Source organism: Sarcophilus harrisii, chromosome 4, assembly GCF_902635505.1.
Source record: "Sarcophilus harrisii chromosome 4, mSarHar1.11, whole genome shotgun sequence".
NCBI classification, from domain to species: Eukaryota; Metazoa; Chordata; class Mammalia; order Dasyuromorphia; family Dasyuridae; genus Sarcophilus; species Sarcophilus harrisii.
This window is the reverse complement of record NC_045429.1, coordinates 376,682,473-376,708,092: the sequence shown is the minus strand read 5'-3', so window position 1 is coordinate 376,708,092 and position 25,620 is coordinate 376,682,473. Positions and strand designations below refer to the sequence as shown.

The window sequence follows — 25,620 nt, the reverse complement described above, 5'->3', positions numbered from 1 at the left end:
CTTGTTATAAAACAACTTGTTACAGTTAGTTTTGGTCCTCATACAAGGGAATTTATTATTGTAAGTACCAGAATGATTTGAGTACAATACACTTTTACATATAATACATCCCACAGCATGAACTGACTGGATAGAATTATAATGAGATACCAATGAGAGTATGTTAATGTTATCACATTTTAATGTTTAATGTTATCTTCTTGTGATTGAAATAGTTGCCAATGAGAGTATCCAAAAAGAATAAATTTGCCTATACCAGTAATCCAATTATGAACTCAGTGTATGATTAAAAAATTCAAATTTTGCAACTGGGCAATAGAAGTAAAAGGAAAGTACCAAAACTCTGAAAATTTCAAAGTACTCTTATTCCCATATTGATCATTGAGGAAATCACTGTCTTAAGAATAGAAATCCACTGTTTGCATTTTTGTTTTTCTTCCCAGGTTATTTTTTAACCTTCTGAATCCAATTCTTCCTGTGCAACAAGAGAACTGTTCAGTTTTGCACACATATATTGTATCTAGGCTATACAGTGACATATTCAACATGTACAGGACTGCTTGCCATCTGGGAGAGGGGGTGAAGGGAGGGAGGGGAAAAGTCGGAACAGAAGTGAGTGAAAAGGATAATGTTGTAAAAAAAATTACCGAGGCATGGGTTCTGTCAATAAAAAGTTATAATAAAAAAAAATGAAAATGAAACACACACACACACACAAAGAATAGAAGTCCAGACATGTTAAATAAACTTAACTTCAAAATTAACCATTCCTTTTCATAATTATACTTTCAAGTTATATAAATATGTCTTGTTTTGATGAAAATATGTCTCCTATAATCCAATAAATAATTTTGTTAATTTATGTACAACCAGTAATTGATCATACATACAAAATCATTTCCACCTCTTCAAATATCAAAAGAATATTAATGTCTCATTGAAGGCCTATTTTTATCATGTAGCAAAACAGATTATATTAGCAAAACCTTTCATAAAAAGGTTCAGAAATGTCTTCAGAAAAGACATTTTATTTGAACTATGGTGTGAACTGTCAGATTCTGAGTTGAAAATGTAATAATAAAATTGTCCTTTGTTATCTATATCTATATAATAAATAATGCAGTAAGGCATAGTGACTGGAAAGCTAGTCTTAAAGCTTGGAAAATTTTGTGTCATGTTTCTTTTATGTTTCTGGTACACAGTAGCTGGAAAATTGGTACCTTGGTCCATAGTACCTTGGAAAATTCATTAGCCTATCAGTAATCTAGGTGACTTTCTAAAATGACGAGCTGTAGACTTTCACTGAAAGAGGGAAAATTATAAGTCTACATTATATACCTATTCCAATGAAATCATAGATCTTAATCCTTAATTACATATACCATGCTGAAATGTGGTACTAAAATGAACACAAATGATATTTATATAGACAGATGGTAATTTTCAGTGGTTAATCCTCAGTACAGAAGCAACAAAATGATCAATCTTAGCAAGAAATTCTGAAACATATTTGCCAAGTATGTGACTGTGAGGGGTCCAAGATATATATAAAATATAGCCTGTAACATCATATGTGCCAATAAACTTAGTTTAGTATATTGGGGAAATTTTGTAAGTATAGAGTTCCTGGCCAAGTAATTTAACTATAAAATAAATAGTTCATTATAAAATATATTATGATATCCTATAAAATCCAATCTCTTATGTTCGGATGAAATTAAGGTAAGACTACTAAATGTCTAAAGTTTTACAATTCAGATTCTTCTTTAGACACAATGGATTTGAAAATGTTGCAAATGAAAATATTTTTTAGATCTTTAACTTGTTTTGATCAAAGAAATGAAAGCTTCATTTAATTCATATTCCTGAATATGGACAGAAGTATTTCAGAACTTAATGGGCAAAAGTCTCACAAGATGGCACAAAGGAATAATGAATGGTTCACTATTTTTTCAGTACTAAGTTTAACGTGGGAATGTAGAAAATACAGAAATGTGGAGAAAATAGGGAATGGGACATGAAGATTTCTGTAGGCATGATATTTGTTTTATCTTTATTTCTGCTTCTGCCCTCTAGGATATGATTCAACAAATTCAAAGTGTGAAGGTTAACAACTCAGTAATTTAATTGTTGGGTCTAAAACTTAGGAAGAAAATTTAATATAATATTCCATGAGAATAACATTATTATAAGAAAACAATATTCATGTCAAAGTCAGGGACATTGTCAAGGACAGGATATTTATACTATTAAGGGAGTTTTACCATTGCTGCAACAAGAAGAAACTATAAGAAATAAAATAGGAAGTGTTCTAGGAGGTATTATTTACTCAGAAAACTATATTGATTAGATCTGATTTTGTTTTTTATTTTTGCCCTGAAGATACAGAAAGTTGGCCTCCAAGTCTTGTAAAGGAGACTTTTTAAAATGAAAGAGCTAAAAGTCCTCACACATAATTGTTATATTCAATGTATGCATATTTATATGTAAAAATCGAATTTATACCACTTGCTCATAACTTGTTGAATATACATTTCATGCCTTTGTGACAATCTCTTCCCCCCACCCTCTCTCTCTAAGATAAGAAATCATCGATGTATATGAATTACACCAGTAGAGGGAGCATTCACATTAATAAAATTGCAGATCTATTAAAGTAAATGTTAAAATTTAAAAAGTGAAAAAATATGCCAAGTTCTTAAATTTTGAGGCTGCCTCTTAACATCAACAGGATTTCAAAAGTTTTATTCTGGAAAATGGAGCATTTGGGCTATTAAGTTGTTTTAATATTTCTGGAAAGGGGGTTTATTTTTTAAACAAAGAGAAAAGGTATCATAAATAATAAAATGGAAAAAAATTTGCATGTAATTTAACAACCTTTTGCATGAATAAAATAAATTCAGATAGGAATAAAAGAGATGAGGAAAAATGGTAACATGAAATATCACCAGCATAATTCTCAGTTTTAAAAAAAATTCTCATAATCTAAATATTCATGGGTTTGGCCAAGATATATATCATCTGAATATTTATCATTAAGAGTTAGTCATTTAAAAATAAGTACACTATAAAAGATCAAATGAAGAAGTGATAAAAATTATTAAAAGCAAGAGGGATTTAAATGAAAATATTTTGAAGTTTCATATTTTTTTCCATGCAAATTGATGACATAAGAAAAGATAGAATGAATCCATCTCAGGGGGAAATAGAAAGACATTCATACTACTCTTTGGAAGAACCTATTTTAAATGATACGATTATTTTGAAATTATATAATTAAATGATTAAACATTTTAAATCCATAATTTCCACTATTCATACCCCAAGATTACCAAAAATAGAAATAAAGTTCTAAGATATACTACATAGTGACATTCTTTATTAATAATACCTAGAAATAAAGTATTTTCACAAGTATCATGGCATATATTGTGATCATTCTTTTGGAGCAAGAAATAACAACATGAGAAAGATGGGAATATTGGGATAAACTGATGCCAAATTAATAAGTAATAATAACAAAACAATGCATACAACATATAGTAAGTCACAAAAAGATCTCCAAAAAGATGAACTTTGAGTGGGGGGAAAAGGGAGAAGAAAAGGAAAGATGATGTTGAAGAAGGGATAGTGAAACAAATCTCCTCCCATAATGAAGAGGGCTAGAATCCTATCAGCAAAGAATATTATCAAAAAACATTTCTGTACAGGATTTTGTTCTCTAATTTGTCTTTGTTATAAGGGTAGAATCAGTCTGAGAAGTTGGAGTAGAAATGGAAAGTGAAAAGGAAAGAAGGGTATTTAGAGATATTATACTTAAACATTATTGAAGTCACAGAATTTCAAGGGTTTAAAGGCACCTCTGTGGCTATCCATAATAGGCTATGTCCAAAAAAGTATCTTCTCCCCAACAGCCAGAAAGTAGTGATTAAGCTGTAGTATTTATACTTAAAATGAAAGAAAACATATTAGCACAATGCAACTCCACCCTTAGGCTGTCCATTCTACTCCTAGGTGCTGATATTTAAACTTCTTTATCCTGAAAATTTCAATCAGTTAATAAGTATTTCTTGAAGAACTATTCAGAGACAGGAACTTTGTTACAAAGTGGAGAAATAAAAGAAATAAAGAAATAAAAGAAAAAATCCCTGTCCTTAATCAGCTTATATCATGTGAAGATGACATATATATATATATATATATATATATATATACATACAGAAAGAGAGAGAGAGAGAAAGAGAGAGAGAGAAAGAGAGAGAGAGAGAGAGAGAGAGAGAGAGAGAGATAACACACATAAAAATCAACAGTTTTTTTCTTTGGGAGGCATAAAGGCACTATAAGCTGGGAAGTCAGAATCATGAACTATTTCATTCAGAAGGTAGTGCATGAGCAGAATATGAAAGGAAATGAAATATTTTAAGAGGTAAGATATAGGACAATCTATATCAATAAAAATACAGAGATGGGTGCAAGCAAAAGAAAGAAGGATAATTTCACTGGAAAGGTAGTTGGAGTTAGATTTTAAAGAACTTTAAATGCTAAACAGAAACATCTACATTTGGAGTCTGGATTATATGGGCAATAGGAAACCATTTTGGAATTTATCAAACAGAAAGAAAGATTTTTATTTGGGAAAAATCACTTTGACAGCTATATAGAAGATGAATTCTAAAGGAAAAGGGACTATTTAGGTAAAAAGTGATGAAAGAATGAACTAAGTTTGTGCCTTGATCTAAGAGAGATCAGCAATTTCCATACTTGAAAAGAAGTCTTCAGCTTAGAGGGTGACTCGAAAATTACAAATCTAAGTTACTAGAAGAATGAATGTAGCTTCAAGAGAAAGAGAAGTATCGGGAAACAGATGAGTTTTGGCAAAAGTTTAATGAATTCCATTTTGGACTTGATGAATTTATAATTTATGACCCTTGGGAATAATTAATTTGAAATATCAGTGTGGAATGTGGAACCGTAATTCAGGAGGAAACTAGGACTGAAAATAAAGATCACAGTTCAGGAACTATAAGGGACCTCAGATATTATTGAAACCAATGTCCTCATTTTACAGAGGAGGAAAATTAACCTTGCAGAGATTACATAACTTGCCCCAAAGCATGTAGGATTAAATTCTAGGTTCTTTGGCTTCAAATCCAGCATTCTTTCCTCCAGACAATCTTGTCTCATCACTTTATAACAATGTGGATGAATTTATTTTGTGGAAAAAATACCAGATTCAACTCTGTTCTTTTTCTTTTATAAAGCATTAGATCCCCTCATGACTCTCCCCCTCAAAAAAATTAAATACAACATATACATTATACTTAGGTTACACTAAAGTAACTGACAAAGACTCTAATGATTTCTTTGTAAGATGAAAAGATGTAGTACATGAGTACTACAGTACAGAAAAGATCAGTACAACAATGCAGTAATGTAATCTTGGAATTCTTTAAACAATGGAACAATATTTACCTCAATTTGATGCCTTATGAATGAATGTCAAGGTGCTACTGCAGTAGTCAAAAAAGTAAATATGTATTTTAATGAATTAAGAGAAGTTCTGTTTCCACAATGAAGGAACCTATTTTGTATTCAGATCAGTCTTTAGAACACTATTCAAGTCAGGGTATTTTAAGTCATGTAAGGAGCAAGATGGAACATTAGATATTTTCTCTCATCTCCCTAGCCTTTCAATCTTTTCCAAAACAAGAAATAAGGAAAGAAATATAAAACAACTTATGTGTCTCTATGGTTTAGGACACCTGGAATCCAAAAGAAGATTATAATATCCCAAATCATAAAGTGACACAAATGGACACTGAGTTCACAAGCCATCCCCAGTTGATATGCTGTCCTAACTGACTAAATGACATGACATAAGCTTATAACAAAAACCACCTCCACACATACTCCACTTTCTCCCTTTCAAATGACAAGAAGATATTAGTTTCCCACCATGAAAATTTGCCCTGGTCACAACAGACAGCCCAGTTTAAAAGACTCTTAGGAGTAAAAAGATCACTGAAGGTCATAACCCCACAGCAATAGTGTGGCAAAGATCCAGAACAGTATCAGGGTGGATGACAAGGTAACATCAGCACTGCAAAGCTCCAAATTGTTGAAGTTTTCCCAAAGAACTGGATCAGAGGGAGAGGGACAACACATGAGAAAAGGGGTACTATCTGTATGTGTCTGGTGGTAGGAAGAAGGGGTGAGTAGCACTTCCCTAATCCTGAGGAAAAGATCAAAGTATTTAGCTGTAATCAGTTATAGGTGGGTAAAACTGATCCTAGGTGGCTGAAACTGGAATTGTACAGTATAGGAAGAAGCTGATAGACTTTGACATCCACTCCTTATGGAAATTACAATCAAAGGAAGGGAGTCAAAAATGATCAGAAGGTGAAAATAAAAGAGGGAAAAAACTGGAATTATCAAAGATGTCAGGGAGAAGAAAACGCAAAAATCATGAATATAAACAAATAAATTTGGCCTTTGAAGTTTCTAAACAAACCAAACAACAGAAATGTGCGGGGAGGAGAGGCGTGAATAAATGCAATGGTCAAGGATTGTAGTAGTATCAAAGTGAATGTAGAAAGACCAGTAAGAGATTTTTTTTCTACATATACAGAAGGAGATGAAGTGAAGACATAAATTGTAAGGCAGGAATTTATAAATAATAGAGAACTGGTAGTCAGGGGGTATTTTGAACCTGGTGACATTCGCATTACAGGTAAATGTCCGTGGTTACATCACAACATAAGAAAATATGTAACAGGGAGGAGGGAAGAAGAGAAATAAAAGGAGTATGTGATGTACAGGGTCAAATCAAGGATTAGTAATGAGGCCAAGACCTTACAGGAAAGTAAATGAGGAAGAATTGGGAAATGATTGAAAATGGGCAGGGAGAAAAAGGAGTCCTTACTTTGATATTTAGAAGAGGCATGACTGGTGAATCTCCTATGAGTGAAGAAAGATGATCCATAAAGGGATATGGGGACCTTGCACCAAATGGGGCCTGGGGTATTTGATCCTTGAAAAGTTGACTCAGAGGGAGGAATTTGAATCCATGGGGGAATAGAAAACTATGGACTTATGGAATAGATTTTGAGACAAATGTAGGAAAAAAAAAGAACAGGGAAGGATATAGAACAATGAGGAGTTGTGTAATTGAAATATGGTAGGTGAGGGTTGCTAACTTGGGACAATATCCTCTCTGACCCACACAATAAGTGACATTATTCTGAGAGAGAGGGACAATGAAAAATGGAAACTCATAGGGCACACTCTGAAAGAAAGTAGCAGAAATCTGTAGAGGAGAGAGCCAAGAATGGATACCTTGGAAACTTTGATTACATGATGAATACAGAAACAGAAAGAAGAGATAATAATAGTGGTCATGAATCAGAGAAAAGGGGCCTAGGATAGACAAAATAGGAGCATGGAAAATAGAGGGAGAGAAACCCTTTTTGTAAAGGCACACAGACTTTTTTTAATAATTGGAGGATTTTTAAAAATAATCATTTATATTAATTATTAATTATATTATTACTATAATTATCTAATATAATTATAATACATTATTATTATATAATTATTAAATAATTGTATTAATTATTTAAAATAACAGTATTAAATTTATATCTAAATTAATTATATATCAAATTTTATATATTAAATAATTATTAATAATTGGAGGAAAGCAAGGAAAGACAATATAAAACTAAATCATTCACTTTAAATACAAAGGGATTAAACAAGCCACTAACATGAATGACAGATTAGATAAGAAACAAAACCCTACAAACTGTTACTTCCAATTTTCAAAAATCAAAGACTTTCACAAAACACAACTGAGGTGTTAGGAAAAATATTATGTATCATCTGAATAAAAAAAATCATAAGTCACAAATGTGCTATCTGATAAAGTAAACAAAAAGTAAAAAGGAAAAGAAAAGGAAATATATAAACAACTGTACTGAATTTAAAAGAACCAAAGATGGCCCTGCAAATAAAATATAATAAAAAATAATTTCAATAATAAATATAAATTCTCCACATGCCTCAGAGTATACATTCAAAACAAAAACATAATATGTAAGGTAAATGAAGATATAGACAGGAACAGAGAAGTGGGAGGAGACTTTAATATACTTTTATCAGTTTTGAATAAATTTCACAAAGAGAAACAAAAATAAAAATATGGAACAAAAAAATTCCTGAAAAACTAGGTTTAAAAGATGTATAGTCTCTTCTAAGTGGGACAGCAGAACAATATACAAAATTTTAGTACCACATGGAACATTTACAAAAAATCTGTCCATATACTAAGACACAAATATTGTGAACAAATGCAAAAAGGTAGAAATAGTCAATAATGCTTTATACACCATCATGCAATTAAAATAGAAATTGGTTTAGTATAAACCCAAACTGAGACTTAACAGCAATCATACATAATGAATAGTTGTGTAGAAGACCACTTCAATTATATATCACAAGTATTAATCAAAACTTCTTTTTTACCAACTTTTGACAAGAACAAAAATGACAATTCTGGGAAACAGATAATGGTAGAACAAGAATATGAAGGCACCGTTGGTAGAACTGTGAATTAAGATTGTCATTCTAAAAAGCAATTTGGAATTATATCCTAAAGATCATTAAACTGTGTGTAACTTTTGAAGTGATGCGATTTCAAGGCTTCTACAGCTAAAAAATAAATACCAAAAAAACAAAAGAGGAAATAAACAGAAAGGTTGATAGTACCATTTGTTTTGTGGGAGGGGGAAAAAAACCCAAACCAAGAAATTGCCAATTAGTAAGGGAATGGATGAAAACAATTTGCATGTTGACACAATTAAATATTATTACATTGTTCAGAAGGAAAAAGGATGGATTAAGACAAATTTAAGAAGAGTCATATAAAATGATGCAGAAAGATATGAGCAGATTAGATACACATGACACAATAATCAAGGCCTATAGTAATCTAGCATTTGATACAAAATCACCCAGTTTCTGGAATAAAACTCACTATTTGACAAAAGTTGCCAGGAAAAATGGAAAATAATGTCAGAAACACGGCATAAACCTATATCTTACACCTCATACCAAAAGGTCAAAATGGGTATGTGATTTGGGCATAAAAGATGATAACCATAAACAAATTAGTTAAACAAGGGATAATTTGCCTATCAGATCTTTGGGGAAGGGAGAAATTTATGACCAAAGAAGAACCAGATAACATGATCAAAGGCAAAATAGACAACTTTGATTATATTAAACTAAAGAGCTTTTGCAGAAACAAAACCAAAAGAAAGAAGACAGACATACAAAGCTGGGGGGAAATCTTTACAATCAGTGTTTCTGATGAATATTTCCTTTCTAAAATATATAAATTACTCTGTCAAATTTATAACATCACAAGTTACTCCCTAATTGCTAAGTGATCAAAGGATATGAACAACCAATTTTCACATGACAAAATTAAGTATATCTATAGTTATATGGGGAAAAAATTCTAAATTACTATTGATTAGAGAAATGTAAATTAAAACAACTTTGAGGTACTATCTCATACTTCTCAAATTGGCTAAAATGACAGGAAAAGGTAATGATAAATTTTGGAGAGGATGTAGGAAAACTGAGACATTAATGAATTGTTGATGGAATTGCGAAATAATCCAACCATTCTGGAGAGCAACTTGGAATTATGCACAAAGGGCTATCGAATTGATGAACAGTTTGATCCTCAGACCCAGCAGTGCCACTATTCGGTCTGTATCACAAGGAAATGTTAAAAGAGGGAAAAGAACCCACATGTGCAAAAATGTTTCTAGCAGCTCTTTTTGTGATAGCAAAGACTTGGAAAATGAGTAGTTGCTCATCAACTGGGGAATGGCTGAACAAGTTGTGATATATGAACATAAGGGAATATTATTGTTCTATAAAACAATGATGAAAAAGCTGATTTTAGAAAGGCCTGGATTTACATGAACTGATGTTGAGCAAAATAAGCTGAACCAGGAATATACTGTACACAATAACAGCAAGAATGTGCAATGATCAACTATGAAAGATTTGGTTCTTCTCAGTACTTCTGTGATCCAAAGCAATCTCAATAGATTTTGGACAGAAAATGCCATCTACATCCAGAAAAAGAATTAAGGAGACTGAATGTAAATCAATACATGCTATGCTTACTTCGTTTTTTCTATTTTTTAAAATCTCTCCCATGTTTTTTCCTTTTTGCAAAGACTTTTCTCTCCCAACATGATTTACAGAGCAATGTGTATTAAAAATAAATAAATTTACTAGAAAAAATTAAGATATGAGAGTGAATAAAGCTACTTACAAAATTTCTCAAACATAAACAACAAGAACTGATCAACACAATAAGCAATCATTTATCTAAGAGTCCTATAATGTATATATGCTTCCTAATATAGAGGTGATGGACACAAAATGCAGAGACATACATTTTTTGGAAATTGTCATTGTGTAGACTTTTTTAGCTTGATTATACTTATTTTTATGGAAGCTTATCTTTTTTTTTCTTTTGGTTTATATTAATTAGAAGGTAGGTGGCTTGGGAGGGGGTGGAGAAGAAAGGACAAGGGTGATACCAAAATAAAAAGTGGATCATTAGGACATTTTTTTAAATGTACAGAAAACAATTTCAGAAGAAAGAACAGGGAAGCTGGCAGTTTTGAAAGGAACATTTGGAGTTTATTTTATACTTTTTAATTTTTTTATTTTTTGTAAAAGTAACAGTATGAAATGGAGACTCATGACTTTATGTACAATCCTTTTTTTATATTCTCCTTTTTGCATAAAACTTTTTCATACTAAAGTTCAGAAAAAAGTTTAAAAGGGTATTTGAAAGACAAAGAAAGTGAAGACAGTAAGACAGAGAAGTAACAAAAGAAAAAAGAGAAGAGGAGACAGAGACAGAAAGAGAGAGAGAGAGAGACAGACAGACAGACAGACAGACAGACATGGCTGGGGATAAAGGGAAGGAGACTGGAGGGAGGGAGAAAGAAAGGAAGAATGGAGGGTGAAAAGGGATTTCTTTCACTGGTCCAAGGGGAAGTATTATCAGACAACAGCAGAGGAAAATTAAGATTTGAAATGTGGAAAAATTCCTAATAATAGCAATTCAAAAGGAGAATAGATGACTCCAAGAAGTAATTAGTACCCCACCCCCATTGCAGGTTTTAAGAAAAGGTTGGAGGATCTCTTATTGTAAATATCATAGAGGGGATTTTTTTTTGGGGGGGAGGTGAATTTTTTTAGTGCTTCCTTCCAACTCTGAAATTCCATGATCCTGTTATGTGTCTACTCTCTTCAATGAAACCACAGATCTTTGAAGTATATCTTCAAGATTTTTGAGACATGCACCTCTTATCTTTCTGAGTATTTAATGATATTCTACATGGATTTAATAGTGTACTGTGGATGTTACCAATCTATAATCATAATTGGAAATTTAATATTTCTTTGGCCAAGTGAGGAACTTCCCTAGCATTTACTTAATTTGTTATTGTTATATATGTGTGGAAACACATTTTAATAGTATGCACATAATATTATATATAATCAATATATTTTATTCATTTTAAGAGTATAATTTCCTTGAAGATTGAAATATACTTTATTATAGTATTGTATCTCTAATCCCTAAACGATCATGTGTTTTGTAAGCACAAAACAAACATTAATTAAATGTCCTTTTTAAATCAGAAAATGTAAAGGCTAATTTTGTAACCATTAAAAGATGAATTCTGTAGATAAGCTTAAAGTCCAATTGTTGATTATGTTAGCCAATTTTAACTTCTATGTACTCATAAAAACCCACATACTAATAACCTACATTTACATAATGCTTTATCACTTAGAAAGTACTTTTATATATATCTTTTAATTATTTCACCCTGTTAGGTAATGTGCTATTATCACCCTTATTTTACAAATGGGAAATTAAATCTAAGAAAAATTTTAAATGTTTTTTTCTCTGGACCACATATATACATATTATGGGAATAATTTGAACTTTTTTCTTCCAAAGTCTACTACTTTAATCATAATACCACCACATCCACTCTAGATTTAAGAAATGGATGGACAGCCAAATCGATAATGCTACTTTTAGAATGATTCCAAAAGACCAGATTCTACATTAACACCTTTTTTTTTTTTTAATTCATTCCATCATACAAAGACCTACAAAGTCTGCTTTTCCTTGGACATTTGGCAGAATGTTTGCATTTATCTTTACTATTCTCCACATGTAATTTTATGGGGCTGATTGAATTCATTCATCACAGATGGTGGTAGAAATTAATTTGACTATTTAGTACTCCCTCATGCTTCCTAAAAGGCAATTCCATTAAAATTCAAATAGAAATTGTCATTATTTTATGAGATGCACTGATGATTCAACACCAGTTTACTACTCTTAATTTTCCCAGCAAAATATGGTATATTTGTCACAATACTTCCTCTACACACATACATACAAAATGTCCTTTGAATTTTCTCCAGTTTCAAAGATAAAGATAGCCCCTGGGACAACAAATACTCAGAGAATGAAAAATTTTAAATTACATATCCCAGTCAGAAAGAGACACAGAGGATTTTCATCTCTCTATCTTCAAACATGATTGAGTAGCCAGAGAGTAAACTAAATTTCAGAGGACTTTTACAAGAAATAATATGAAGATGCCAATTTACATATTTGATTTGTTTTCACTAAACTGAAAGAGATAAAAAAAACTTAATTATTCAATTCAATTGTTTTATTTTTTATTCAATTCTTATTCAATATTTTTTTAAATTCAATTAAGCTTTCTGAAATAGCCAATAATTTGAACAAGAATATACCATGTTGCATAAAACAGTGATATTAAAATGAGTAACAACTCTTTTTTCCCTCCAAGTTAACTTGTAGATAAATTGCTATCAATCTGTTATCTATGAGAAAAGTTAACATTAAGTGCTTGAGCTACTCTCCCTTTAAAACTGAAATAAGGACAGAACCATTTATTCATGATAAAGTTACATTAGTGCATCAAGGTCATCACTCCCCTTTTCAAATATCCACAAACTCTGTATTTAAATGCTATAGAATTTTTCCAGTTATTAAAGAAAAATTCAGCAGGATATACAGTCTCCATACTCTACCATACAACCAAATTCTGTTCAATTTGACAAAAATAAATATTAGCATTTATGTATAATAACTTTGCTAGACATTGGTAAAAGAAAGAAAGAAAAAAAACTTGACCTTAATAAATTGATGGTTTTACAAAAAATTTGCTCATAAAACATATATACCTAGTAAGAAAACAATTTTAAGTAAAAAAAAAAAAAGTACTGGCACTCAGAGAGAAAGTTTTATGTAGGAGGGGGTACTGAACTTATTCTTTGAAGAAATATAAGAATTCTGCAAGTTGAGTATGAGAAGGGAGAATATACAAGATATAAAGGACTATGTACCTAAAGATAAAAAAGAGGAGAAAACATAATATGCAAAAAGGAGGTCAGGTGTTTTGATTAGAACAGAAAAAACATAAAAGAAAAGGGAAGCTAGTAAATAAGAATTTTTAAACAGCAACACTGTGTCAGCCATTATGTTAGGCACTTTATAATTATGAATAGTAGTAATATGTAATACTGTGAAACAGAGAATTTTAACCTGAGGTCCATTAATTTATTTTTAATTTATAATTACATTTGAATATAACTGTATTACATTGTAATACTATGGGTTTTATTAAATTAAAAGTAGATTTCCATGAAACACACACACGCATGCATGCATGCATGCACACAAATATACACAATTATGACACAATATCAACTTTTTCTTTGGGAAGGAAGAGGAATAGTGGGGGAAATTATGGGAATGTAAAAACAAGATTTTTTTTTTTTTTTTTGCTGAGTTAATTGGCATTAAGTGACTTGCCCAGAGTCACAAAACAAGATGTTTTTTTCTTTTAATACTAGCTTTATTCACCATACCCCCTAGTTTCTTTTTGTTTTCCTTTTTTTTTATATAATTATAACTTTTTATTGACAGAACCCATGCCTGGGTAATTTTTTGCAACAATATCCCTTGCACTCACTTCTGTTCCGACTTTTCTCCTTCCTCCCTCCACCCCCTCCCCCAGATGGCAAGCAGTTCCATACATGTTAAATATGTCACAGTATATCCTAGGTACAATATATGTGTGCAGATCCGAACAGTTCTCTTGAAAACAAGATATTTTTAAAAGCACCTAAAGTTAGTCCTTAAAACTGAACATCATTCTCTTTATTTGTTCCTAAGAGAGCAGACTACAATAGAACTACACATTCCTTTGTCCTGAAAACTATACTTTTACTAATTCAGCCAATGATTATATTTTACCCATTGCCATTATGTATTATTAACTTTCACTGAATATTTAGTTCTCTAGATTGCTAGAACTTTTTCATTTGAGATGCCACATTAGCTATCAATGCCCCATTATATGCTTATAGTACTTAAGATTTATTCCAATTACTTTCTGTTTTTCTTATTAGATTTGGACAAGTATTCTTAGTGATATGATGATCTAAGACAATCCCAAAGAATTCATGAGAAATACTAATCACCTACAATGGGAAAAATGGTATCTGAAAATAGGAAGAAGCATACAAGTTTCAAATGTTTTTCCTTTTTTGGGGGGGATATGGGTGGATTTCAAGATTCCTTCCACAAAATGACTAATATTGAAATACGATTAATAATTGGATATTTATAATCTTTATTAGATCACTTAATATATCAAGGAGGGGAGGAAGAAAAGGATACAATCTGGAGCTAATAACATATTTTTTTTTAAAGCAATGATTGAACCCTTTGATCCAGCAGTGTTACTACTGGGCTTATATCCCAAAGAGATCATAAAGAAGGGAAAGGGACCTGTATGTGCACGAATGTTTGTGGCAGCCCTTTTTGTAGTGGCTAGAAACTGGAAACTGAGTGGATGCCCATCAGTTGGAGAATGGCTGAATAAATTGTGGTATATGAATATTATGGAATATTATTGTTCTGTTAGAAATGACCAACAGGATGATTTCAGAAAGGCCTGGAGAGACTTACATGAACTGATGCTGAGTGAAACAAGCAGGGCCAAGAGATCATTATATACTTCAACAATAATACTAGATGATGACCAGTACCGATGGACCTGGCCATCCTCAGCAATGAGATCAACCAAATCATTTCCAGTGGAGCAGTAATGAACTGAACCAGCTACGCCCAGCGAAAGAACTCTGGGAGATGACTAAAAACCATTACATTGAATTCCCAATCCCTATATTTTTGCCCACCTGCATTTTTGATTTCCTTCACAAGCTAATTGTACAATATTTCAGAGTTTGATTCTATTTCTACAGAAAAATAATGGTTTGGTCATGAATACTTATTGTGTATCTAATTTATATTTTAATGTATTTAACATCTACTGGTCATCCTGCCATCTGGGGGAGGGAGTGGGCGGTAAGAGGGGAAAAACTGGAACAAGAGGTTTGGCAATTGTCAATGCTGTAAAGTTACCCATACATATAACCTGTAAATAAAAGGCTATTAAATAAAAAATAAAAATAAAAATGTAAAAAAAAAAGCAATGATTGAGCCAGGAAAGGAAGAGTGAAGCCATGAAGCTGCTTGAATTTTTCCTTTTTTCCTCAAAAAACACATGAAACCAAACTTCTGAACAAAGTCCAATGAAATGAAACCATTCTTAAACTCAAGATAGCTTGGAAGGATTTCAAGAAAAGCCAAACTCCCTGGAATAAAAGGGATTTTCAGCCCAGCTCAGGTGGTGTCTGGAAAAGTCAGTGAGAGGGTCTTAATCAAAAGAGAACAGCAACTGAGACCATCAATCCTAACTCCATAGCGGGAGTAGACAAGTGGGGTACCCTTTTGTCCCAGCACAAAAGGCAAATTACCAGCCTGAGAAACCAGGGTGTTTTCTGGAAAGAGCAGGTAGAGCTACCCTTTGCTGTGAAGCAACACTTCAAATTAAAGGGGCTCCTATGCTCAAAGCCAAGGTTCATAGTGGCACAAGAAGCTTGGGACAGTACTCCTTGTACCCCAAGAGCAGAACTCATCTTTAAAAGTCACAAAATAGGAAAAGGAAGAAAATGAGCAAGTAAAGAAAAGAACCTTAGCCAAAGAAAGCTATTATAGTGACCGAGAAGCCCAAAACATCAAGAAATTTGAATGGATAACATGAATTAGTCTCAGGCCTAAAGAGACTTCTTACAGGTGATTATAAAAGATTTTAAAAGGCAAATAAATACAAGTAGAAGAAAAAAAAGTTCAGAAAATGAAATGTATGCAAGAAGAAGTCAACAATTTGGAGAAGGAAAACAATTCCTTAAAAAATATAATTGGCCAAATGGAAAAACAAAAACATCCACTGAAGAAAACATGACCTTGAAAAGTAGACTGAATCAAGTAGAAAAAGAGATTAAAAAAGGTAACTGAAGAAAGTTATACAATAAAAATTAGTACCAGGCAAATGGAAGCTAATTACTCTATGAAACATCAAGAATCAGTTAAATGAACATAAAAAAGGAATGAAAAATGGAAGGAAATGTAAAATATCTTATTAGAAAAACAACCAACATGTAAAACAGATTCAAGAGAGACAATTTAAAAATTATTAGTCTGTTTGAAGGCTATGATCAAAAAAGAGTTCGGATAACTTTCTTCAAGAGATCATCAAGAAAAACTGAACATTTCTTGCAAAATTCCAGAACTATAATTTCAAAAAATAATACTATAAGCTGCAAGAAAAACACAATTCAAGTACCTAGAAGCCACAGTTAGGATTACCCAGGATTTGAAAGCTTCTACAATAAAGGAGTAGGGGGCCTCAAATGCCATATTCTGGAAGGCAAAGGGTTGGGGATTACAACCCAACAAGACTGAGCAACCACTTTTAGGGAAGGAAATGGATCTTCAATGAATCTTTCAATCATTTCTATTGAAAAAAAAACAGAACTAAACAGACTAATTAACAAAGTAGACTAAACATACTCAGTACTCAAGAGAAGCATAGAACATTAAATGGGGGAAGGAGAGGAGAGAACCATTAAGAATCATTTATGTCTATAGATGGCAAAATGATTCTTGTAACTATTGAGAAATATATCTTTTAGTGGGACAGCTAGGGCATACATGGAAGGAGGGTGTGAGTATAAATTGATTCTGATGTGATGATATCAAGGAAAAAGACATTAAGGAGTAGAAAAAGAATTGTTCTAGGAGAAGAGGAAAGGGGAGGTAAAATGGGATAAATTAAATCACATGAAGGGGCACAAAAAACCTATTACAATAGAGGGAAAGAAGGGAGGGAGGTGAGCAATGTCTGAAGCTTAATATCATCATTTTTGACTCAAAGAGGGAATATCATAGTTGGGTATAGAATTTTTTTCTTATCCTATAAGAAAGTCAGAAGAGAAAGAAGAAAGGAAAGTGAGGGGCTGGACAGAAGTGAGGCATAAATACTAGGAAAAAGGAATAAGTGAAAGAGGAGGGGTGATAAAGAACAGGTTGAGGGCAGGATGGGTTAGAAAGAAAACATTAATAAAGAGGGATAGGGTGAAAAGAGAGAACAAAAGTATGAGCAGGGAGAAAACAGGATAGAGGGAAATACACAGCTAGTAATCATAACTGAATGTGAATGGGATGAATTCTCTCATAAAAGGGAAGCAGATAGCTGAGTGGCTTAAAAGTCAAAATCCTACAATATATTGTTTACAAGAAACACATTTGAAACAGAGAGATACATTTAGAGTAAAGGTAAAAGGCTAAAAGATAATACATTAGGCTTCAGCCAAAGACAAAAAAGTAGGGGTAGCAATTCTGATCTCAGATAAAGCAAAAGCAAAAATAAATCTAATTAAAAGAGATAAGGAAGGAAACTACATCTTGTTGAAGGATACCATAGAAAATGAAATGTTATGGATACTATGTAACTAGACCAAATGGTACAGTATTCTTATTTCTTAGAAAACAAATTAAGCCAGTTACAGGAAGAAATAAACAATAAAACTATGCTAATGTAGTCTAGTGTACAGAGCATCAGCAAGATCATGCAATGATTAATTATAAAAGACTTGATTCTCAGTAGTTCAGTGATCTAATGCATTCCCAATTAATTTTGAATGGACATCATACCCATCCAGAGAAAGAACTATAGAAACTAAATGCAAATCAACACATGCTATTTTCACTTTTTTTCCCTCTCATGCTTTTTCTCTTTTGTTCTGACTTTTCACTTCCAATTGATTCATAAGGAAATATGTAAAAATATATATAAATGAATGGACACATATAATATAAAAAAGCAACAACTTGAAAATTGCTTTATGCATTATTGAGGAAAAACAAAATAAAAAACAAAATACATTTAGTGATTTTTTTTATAAAATGCAAATTATTACTTATGTGACTTGGACCTATTAAACTTTCTGCTTAAATTGTTTAAATTCTCTAAATATCATTTTTGGGGTAAAATTGATGTAATTTGAATGGCTGATCTTTTAAATCCTTTAAAGTAATGGACCTAGATACTATAATCAGTCTTTTCATCAATAAGCATTTCTAAATACTTACTATGTACCAGGGATTAAAGATACTGGAGTATAAAGACAAAGTGAAATAATATCTGCTATCAAAGTGCCTATATTTTAATATGGAAAATAACATATGCATATGTTATGATGATGATGATATTCATATAGAATTTTTTGTGCCTTTTTTATTTTTAATAGCTTTTTATTTATAAGACATATGCATGGGTAATTTTTCAGCATTGACCCTTGCAAAACCTTCTGTTCCAATTTTTCCCCTCCTTTTCCCCACCCACTCCCCTGGATGGCAGGTAGACCAATACGTGTTAAATATGTTAAAACATATGTTAAACACAATATATGTATACATATCTATAGTTATTTTGATGCACAAGAAAAAATCAGATTCAGAAATAAGATAAAAATAACCTGAGAAGGAAATAAAAAATGCAAGCAGAAAAAAACAGGAGTGGAAATGCTATGTTGTGGTTCACACTCATTTCCCATAGTTCTTTCACTGGGTGTGGGTGATTCTTTTCACTATTGAATAAATGGAACTGATTTGGTTCTTCTCATTGTTGAACAGAGTTTTGTCCATCAGAATTGATCATCATATAGTATTGTTGTTGAAGTGTATAATGATCTCCTGGTTCTGGTCATTTCACTCAGCATTAGTTCAGATCTCTCTGAAATCATCCTGCTGGTTATTTCTTATAAAACAATAATATTCCATAACATTCATATACCACAACTTATTCAGCCATTCTCCAATTGAAGGGCATCCATACAATTTTAAGTTTCTAGCCACTACAAAAAGGGCTGCCACAAACATTTTTGCACATACAGGTCCCTTTCCCTTCTTTAAGACCTCTTTGGGATATAACCCCAGTAGTAACACTGCTGGATCAAAGGGTACGTACAGTTTGATAATTTTTTGAGCATACTTCCAAATTGCTCTCCAAAAAGGTTTGATGCATTCATAATCCCACCAACAATGTATCCCTGTCCCAATTTTCCCACATCCCCTCCAACACTCAACATTATCTTTTCCTGTCATTCTAGCCAATCTAACAGGTGTGGAGTGGTATCTCAGAGTTGGCCTAATTTGCATTTCTCTGATTAATAATGATTTAAAGCATCTTTTCATATGGCTAGAAATAGTTTCCATTTCTTCATCTAAAAAATAGTCTGTTCATATCCTTTGACCATTTGTCAATTGGAGAATGGCTTGATTTCTTATAAATCAAAATAACTTCTCTATATATTTTGGAAATGAGGCTTTCATCAGAACCTTTGACTGTAAAAATGTTTTCCCAGTTTATTGCTTCCCTTCTAATCTTGTCTCTATTAATTTTGTTTGTACAAAACCTTTTTAAAGTGATATAATCAAAATTGTCTATTTTGTGATCAAAATTGAACTCTAGTTCTTCTTTGGTCACAAATTCCTTCCTCCTCCACAGGTCTGAGAGGCAAACTATCCTATGTTCTTCTGATTTTTTTTTTTTATTATCTCATTCTTTATGCTTAGATCATGAATCCATTTTGACTTATCTTGGACAGTGTTAAGTGTGGGTCAATGCCTAGTTTCTGCCATACTAATTTTAATTTTCCCAGAAGTTTTTGTCAAACAGTGAATTCTTATCCCAAAAGCTGGGGTCTTTGGGTTTGTCAAAGATTAAATTGATATAGTTATTGATATTTTGTTTTGTGAACCTAACCAATTACACTGATCAATTAGTCTATTTCTAAGCCAATACCAAATGGTTTTGGTGACCACTGCTCTATAATATACTTTTAGATCTGGTAAAGCTAGGCCACTTTAATTTTTTTTCATCACTTCCCTTGAAAGTCTTGACCTTTTGCTCTTCCAGATGAATTTTGTTGTTATTTTTTCTAGATGATTAAAATAGTTTTTTGGGAGTCTGGTATAGCACTGAATAAATAGATTACGTTGGGTAATATTGTCATCTTTATTATGTTTGCTCGATCTATCCAAGAGCACTTGATATTTTTCCAATTGATTAGGTCTGACTTTATTTGTGTGGAAAGTGTTTTGTTTATAGTTCCTGACTTTCCCTTGACAGATAGATTCCCAAATATTTTATACTATCGGCAGTTACTTTCAATGGAATTTCTCTTTGTATTTCTAGCTATTGGATTTTGTTAGTGATATATAAGAATACTGAAGATTTATGTGGATTTATTTTGTATCCTGCAACTTTGCTAAAGTAGTGGATTATTTCTAATAATAGCTTTTTAGTCGAATCTCTGGGATTCTCTAAGTATACCATCATATCATCTGCAAAGAGTGATAATTTGGTTTCCTCATTACCTACTCGATTCCTTGAATCTCTTTCTCAACTCTTATTGCCAAAGCTAGCATTTCTAATACAATATTGAATAATAATGGTGATAGTGGACAACCTTGTTTCATTCCTGATCTTACTGGGAATGTTTCCAGTTTATCCCCACTACATATAATGCTTAATGATGATTTTGAATAGATGCTACTAACTATTTTAAGGAAAAGCCCATTTATTCCTATACTCTCAAGTGTTTATAATAGGAATGGATGTTAGATTTTATCAAATGCTTTTTCTGCATCTATTGAGATGATCATAAGTTTTTTGTTAATTTGATTATTGATATAGTCAATTATGCAAATAGTTTTCCTTATATTGAACAAGCCCTGCATTCCTGGTATAAATCCTACTTAGTCGCAGTATATTATTCTGGGGATGGTTTTCTGTAATCTCTTTGCTAATATTTTACTTAAGATTTTTATATCAGTATTCATTAGGGAGATTGGTCTATAATTTTCTTTCTCTGCTTTTGGTCTACCTGGTTTAGGTATCAGTACCATGTCTGTGTCATAAGGGTAATTTGGTAGGAGTCCTTCATTTCATATTTTTTCCAAATAGTATATATAACATTGGAGTTAATTGTTCTTCAAATGTTTGGTAGAATTCACATGCAAATCCATCTGGTCCTGGGGATTTTTGCTTAGGGAGTTGATTAATAGCTTGTTCTATTTTTCTAAAATGGGACTATTTAAGTCCCATTTACTTCCTCCTCTATTTATTTAAGAAATTTACTTCCTCCTCTATTAATCTGGGCAATCTATATTTTTGAAGGTACTCATCCATTTCATTTAGGTTATCAAATTTATTGGCATAAAGTTGGGCAAAGTAACTCCTAATTATTGCTCTCATTTCCTCTTCATTGGTGAAAAGTTCTCCCTTTTAATTTTTAAGACTAACAATTTGATTTTGCTCTTTCCTTTTTCTCATCAGATTTAGCAAAGGTTTGTCTATTTTGTTGTTGTTGTTTTTTTTTCAGAAAACCAACTCTTAGTTTTATTTATTAGTTCAATAGTTTTTTTTCTTTACTTTCAATTTTATCAATTTCTCCATCTAATTTTAGAATTCCAAATTTAGTATTTGATTGGGGGTTTTTAATTTGCTCTTTTTCTAGCTTTATAAGTTGCAAGCCCAATTTATTGATCTTCTCTTTCTCTATTTTATTTAAATAAGCCTCCAGAGATATAAAATTTCCCCTTATTACCACTTTGGCTGCATCCCACGAATTTTGGTATGTTGTCTCATTGTTGTCATTCTCTTGGGTGAAATTAATTGTGTCCATGATTTGCTGTTTCACCCATTCATTCTTTAGGATGAGATTATTTAGTTTCCAATTACTTTTTGGTCTATTTTCCTCTAGCTTTTTGCTGAATATAGTTTTTATTGCATCATGATCTAAAAATATTTACTATTTGTATATTTAATTTTGAGGTCTTTATATCTTAATATATGGTGAATTTTTGCATCAGTTCCATGAACCGCTGAGAAGAAAGTATACCCCTTTCTGTCTCCATTCAGTTTTTTTCCAAAGGTCTATCATACCTAACTTTTCCAACATTTTATTTACCTCTTTAATTTCTTTCTTATTTGTTTTGTGGTTTGATTTATCTAATTCTGAGAGTGCAAGGTTGAGATCTCCCACTATTATAGTTTTGTTGTCTATTTCTTCTTGCAACTCTCTTAACTTCTCCTTTAGGAATTTAGATGCTATACCACTCGGTGCATATATGTTTAGTATTGATATTGTTTCATTGTCTATGATACCCTTTAGCAAGATAGTTTCCTTCCTTATCTTTTTTAATTAGATCAAATTTTGCTTTTTCTTGATCTAAGATAAGGATGCCTACTCCTGCATTTTTTTACTTCATCTGAAACATAACAGATTCTGCTCCAGCCTTTTACCTTTATTCTGTAGGTATCAACCTGCTTTAAATATGTTTCCTGTAAACAACATATTGTAGGATTTTGGGGTTTGATCCAACCTGCTATCTCCCTCTGTTTTATGGGAGAATTCATTCCATTCATATTTATGATTAAAACTACTAGTTCTGTGTTTCCTGCCATTTTATTATCCCCAGATTTTAGTTTTCTTTCATATAGAATTTTAAGGTCTGCAAATAATTTTTATAAATATTTCATTTTAACCTCATGATAAATCTGGAAATTAAAGGCTATTATTTTTATCCATTTTTTTAATGACATGGAAATTGAGGGAACAGAAGTTAGGTAATTTACCTGGAGTCACATAGCTAATAAATGTTTATGGTTGAATATAATATTCTCTCTAAAATGTAATGTTCTCTGTTGAGGTTTTCTTGGGGTCTTTGGAGGCAGCCTTCATTTCAGTTCAGTAATCAACACACAAGTAGCTAGGGGATAAAGTCCAAATCGTTTATTGTCTCTTTTAAAGTCTTGTCTCCTTTCCTAAAGCCTGGTTAGCTTTCTTATAGTCCAGATCCTTTATTATCTCCTTCCTGGGGCTAGGCAGCTTTCTGGAGAGCCTTATGGAGTCTTGGTTTCAATGGAGAAGCAAAAGAGGACAACCTGCCACCACTTCTCTGTCTTCCTTAGTTCTCATTCTGGCTGAGTTTGTTCAAGTTTATATGGTCTCTTTTAGAACTATAGTAAGTACTAAGTATATGTACTGAACTAGAGAACTGTTAAGCACCATGCTAAATAACCATTGTCTCTATCAATTCCACCGACTTAACATCTTGTTTCAAATTCTTGCCCTTAAAGTTGAAATCTCAGGTCTTTATGACTCTAAATCCAGTGTCTATTCATTGTACAAGTTAGCCATGTATAGATATAAGTACATGTTAAGTATAATATATAAAGAAGAAAATAAAGTATTTTGAGCAGCAAATACTTTCAATTTTGAAAAGCATAAACCAAAGAATAGATCCATGAGGCATTCTATTAACTTATTGTTGTTGTTGTTTTGTTGATTTAATTGTGTCCAAATCTTCATGACCCTGTTTGGGATTCATTGACAAAAATCCTGGAATGTTTTGTCATTTTCTTCTTTTACAAATGAGTAAACTGAGGCAAACAGGGCTAAGTGACTTGCACAGGCTCACACAGCTATTAAATGTCTGAGAAACCACATTTGAACCTAGGTCCTTTGGACTCCAGGTCAAGCACTCTAACCATTGTGCCATATAGCTTAGCTAGTAAATCTCTCTCTCCAGATTGACTATAACCCATTCATGACCACTTTATTGAGCCTGTCATTCAACTAGTATTGAGTCACACAAACAATATTATTAAGTAACCCTCATCTCTCCATTTACTCCATAATTCAAGCATAACAAAATGTCAATATTTTTTGAAATGGAAGTATGCTTTTTATAACATTTGTCCATTGTTACAGCCTAATAGTTCTACCAAATAAATGAGAATAATCTAATGACTTGCTCCTGATGGACTGGTATGGGCTTGTGTGATTATAAAGGCCACTTTAAAATACTTTTAAGCTCTAATTTTAAGGGAAATGTTCAAGGACATTATGGTAACTCCTCCAGTGTTCTCCAAACTCTGCTCCTGACTTCTCTAGATTTCTTTTTTCCACAGTGTCCCACTGCAGTACATTCTCCTTCCTCCCTTTTACCTTCCTTTTAAGTGTTGTCTTTCCCTAGTAGAATGTTAATTTGTCAAGGGCAGGGATTGTCTTTCTGCTTTTATTTCCTTCCCTGGAACACAGTAAATCCTTCATAAATGCTTGATGGCTTAAGTTAGAAACTATTCCTAGATTTACTAATTTTACAAGGAATCAAGTCAAGGTCAGTATCTTATTCAGATCATATTTATTTCACTTTAAACATAAGAATGTTGGTTCTGCAGTCATGTGGCATTTCTCCTTATCTTCATTAAATTTAAAAGATCACCAAGGACAGCTTAGCAATCTCATCTGCCAGGAATTTTGTATAAGGAGGAAAATTGTCACATTCTGTGACTTAAACTAAATGAAAGTAGATAGATGCCTTCTAACCATCTCATTCTTTTTCTTAGATTTCATGTCTTTGAAAAACATTATTTTGGTTCAGCCATTCTTGAAATACATTTGGAAATATACCCCATAAGTCTTTAAACTGCATAGAACATTTGATCCAGTAATATCACAAGTAGGCCTAGAATCCCAAAGAAAACAAAGAAAAAAAATTAAGATCCATTTATACAAAATTAATTATAGCAGCTCATTTTGCTTTAGTCAAGTACTGGTAACTAAAAGAGTACCCATCAATTGAAAATATTACATAATAATAGAATGGGATATTGTGTCCATATAAGAAATGACATGAGACATGGTGCTTTTTATGAACAGATACAGAGAAATGTGAGCATGCTGTCTTCTGAAAGAGAGGTGATAGCTTCAAGATTCACAAGAAAATACATATATTATAAGACATGAGCAATAAGGAAATTTATTTTGTTTCAATATTTGGCATAAGAATTTCTCTTCTTGGAGCAGCTAGTTGGTGCAGCATAAAGCACCAGTCCTGAAGTCAGGAGGACCTGAGTTCAAATCTGGCTTCAGACACTTAACACTTCCTAGCTATGTGACCCTGGACAAGTCACTTAACCCTAATTGCCTCAGTCAAAAAAAAAATTCTCTTCTCCTATCCCCATTTCTCTTTTTTTTTCCTGT

At 32.1% G+C, this 25,620-nt stretch overlaps 1 protein-coding gene across 2 annotated transcripts in view; it reads right to left on the bottom strand.

The window, feature by feature from the left end:
* The window catches only part of CHRM3 (cholinergic receptor muscarinic 3), a 616,899-nt gene that overhangs the window by 445,372 nt on the left and 145,907 nt on the right, over positions 1-25,620 (bottom strand). The window lies entirely within an intron of this gene.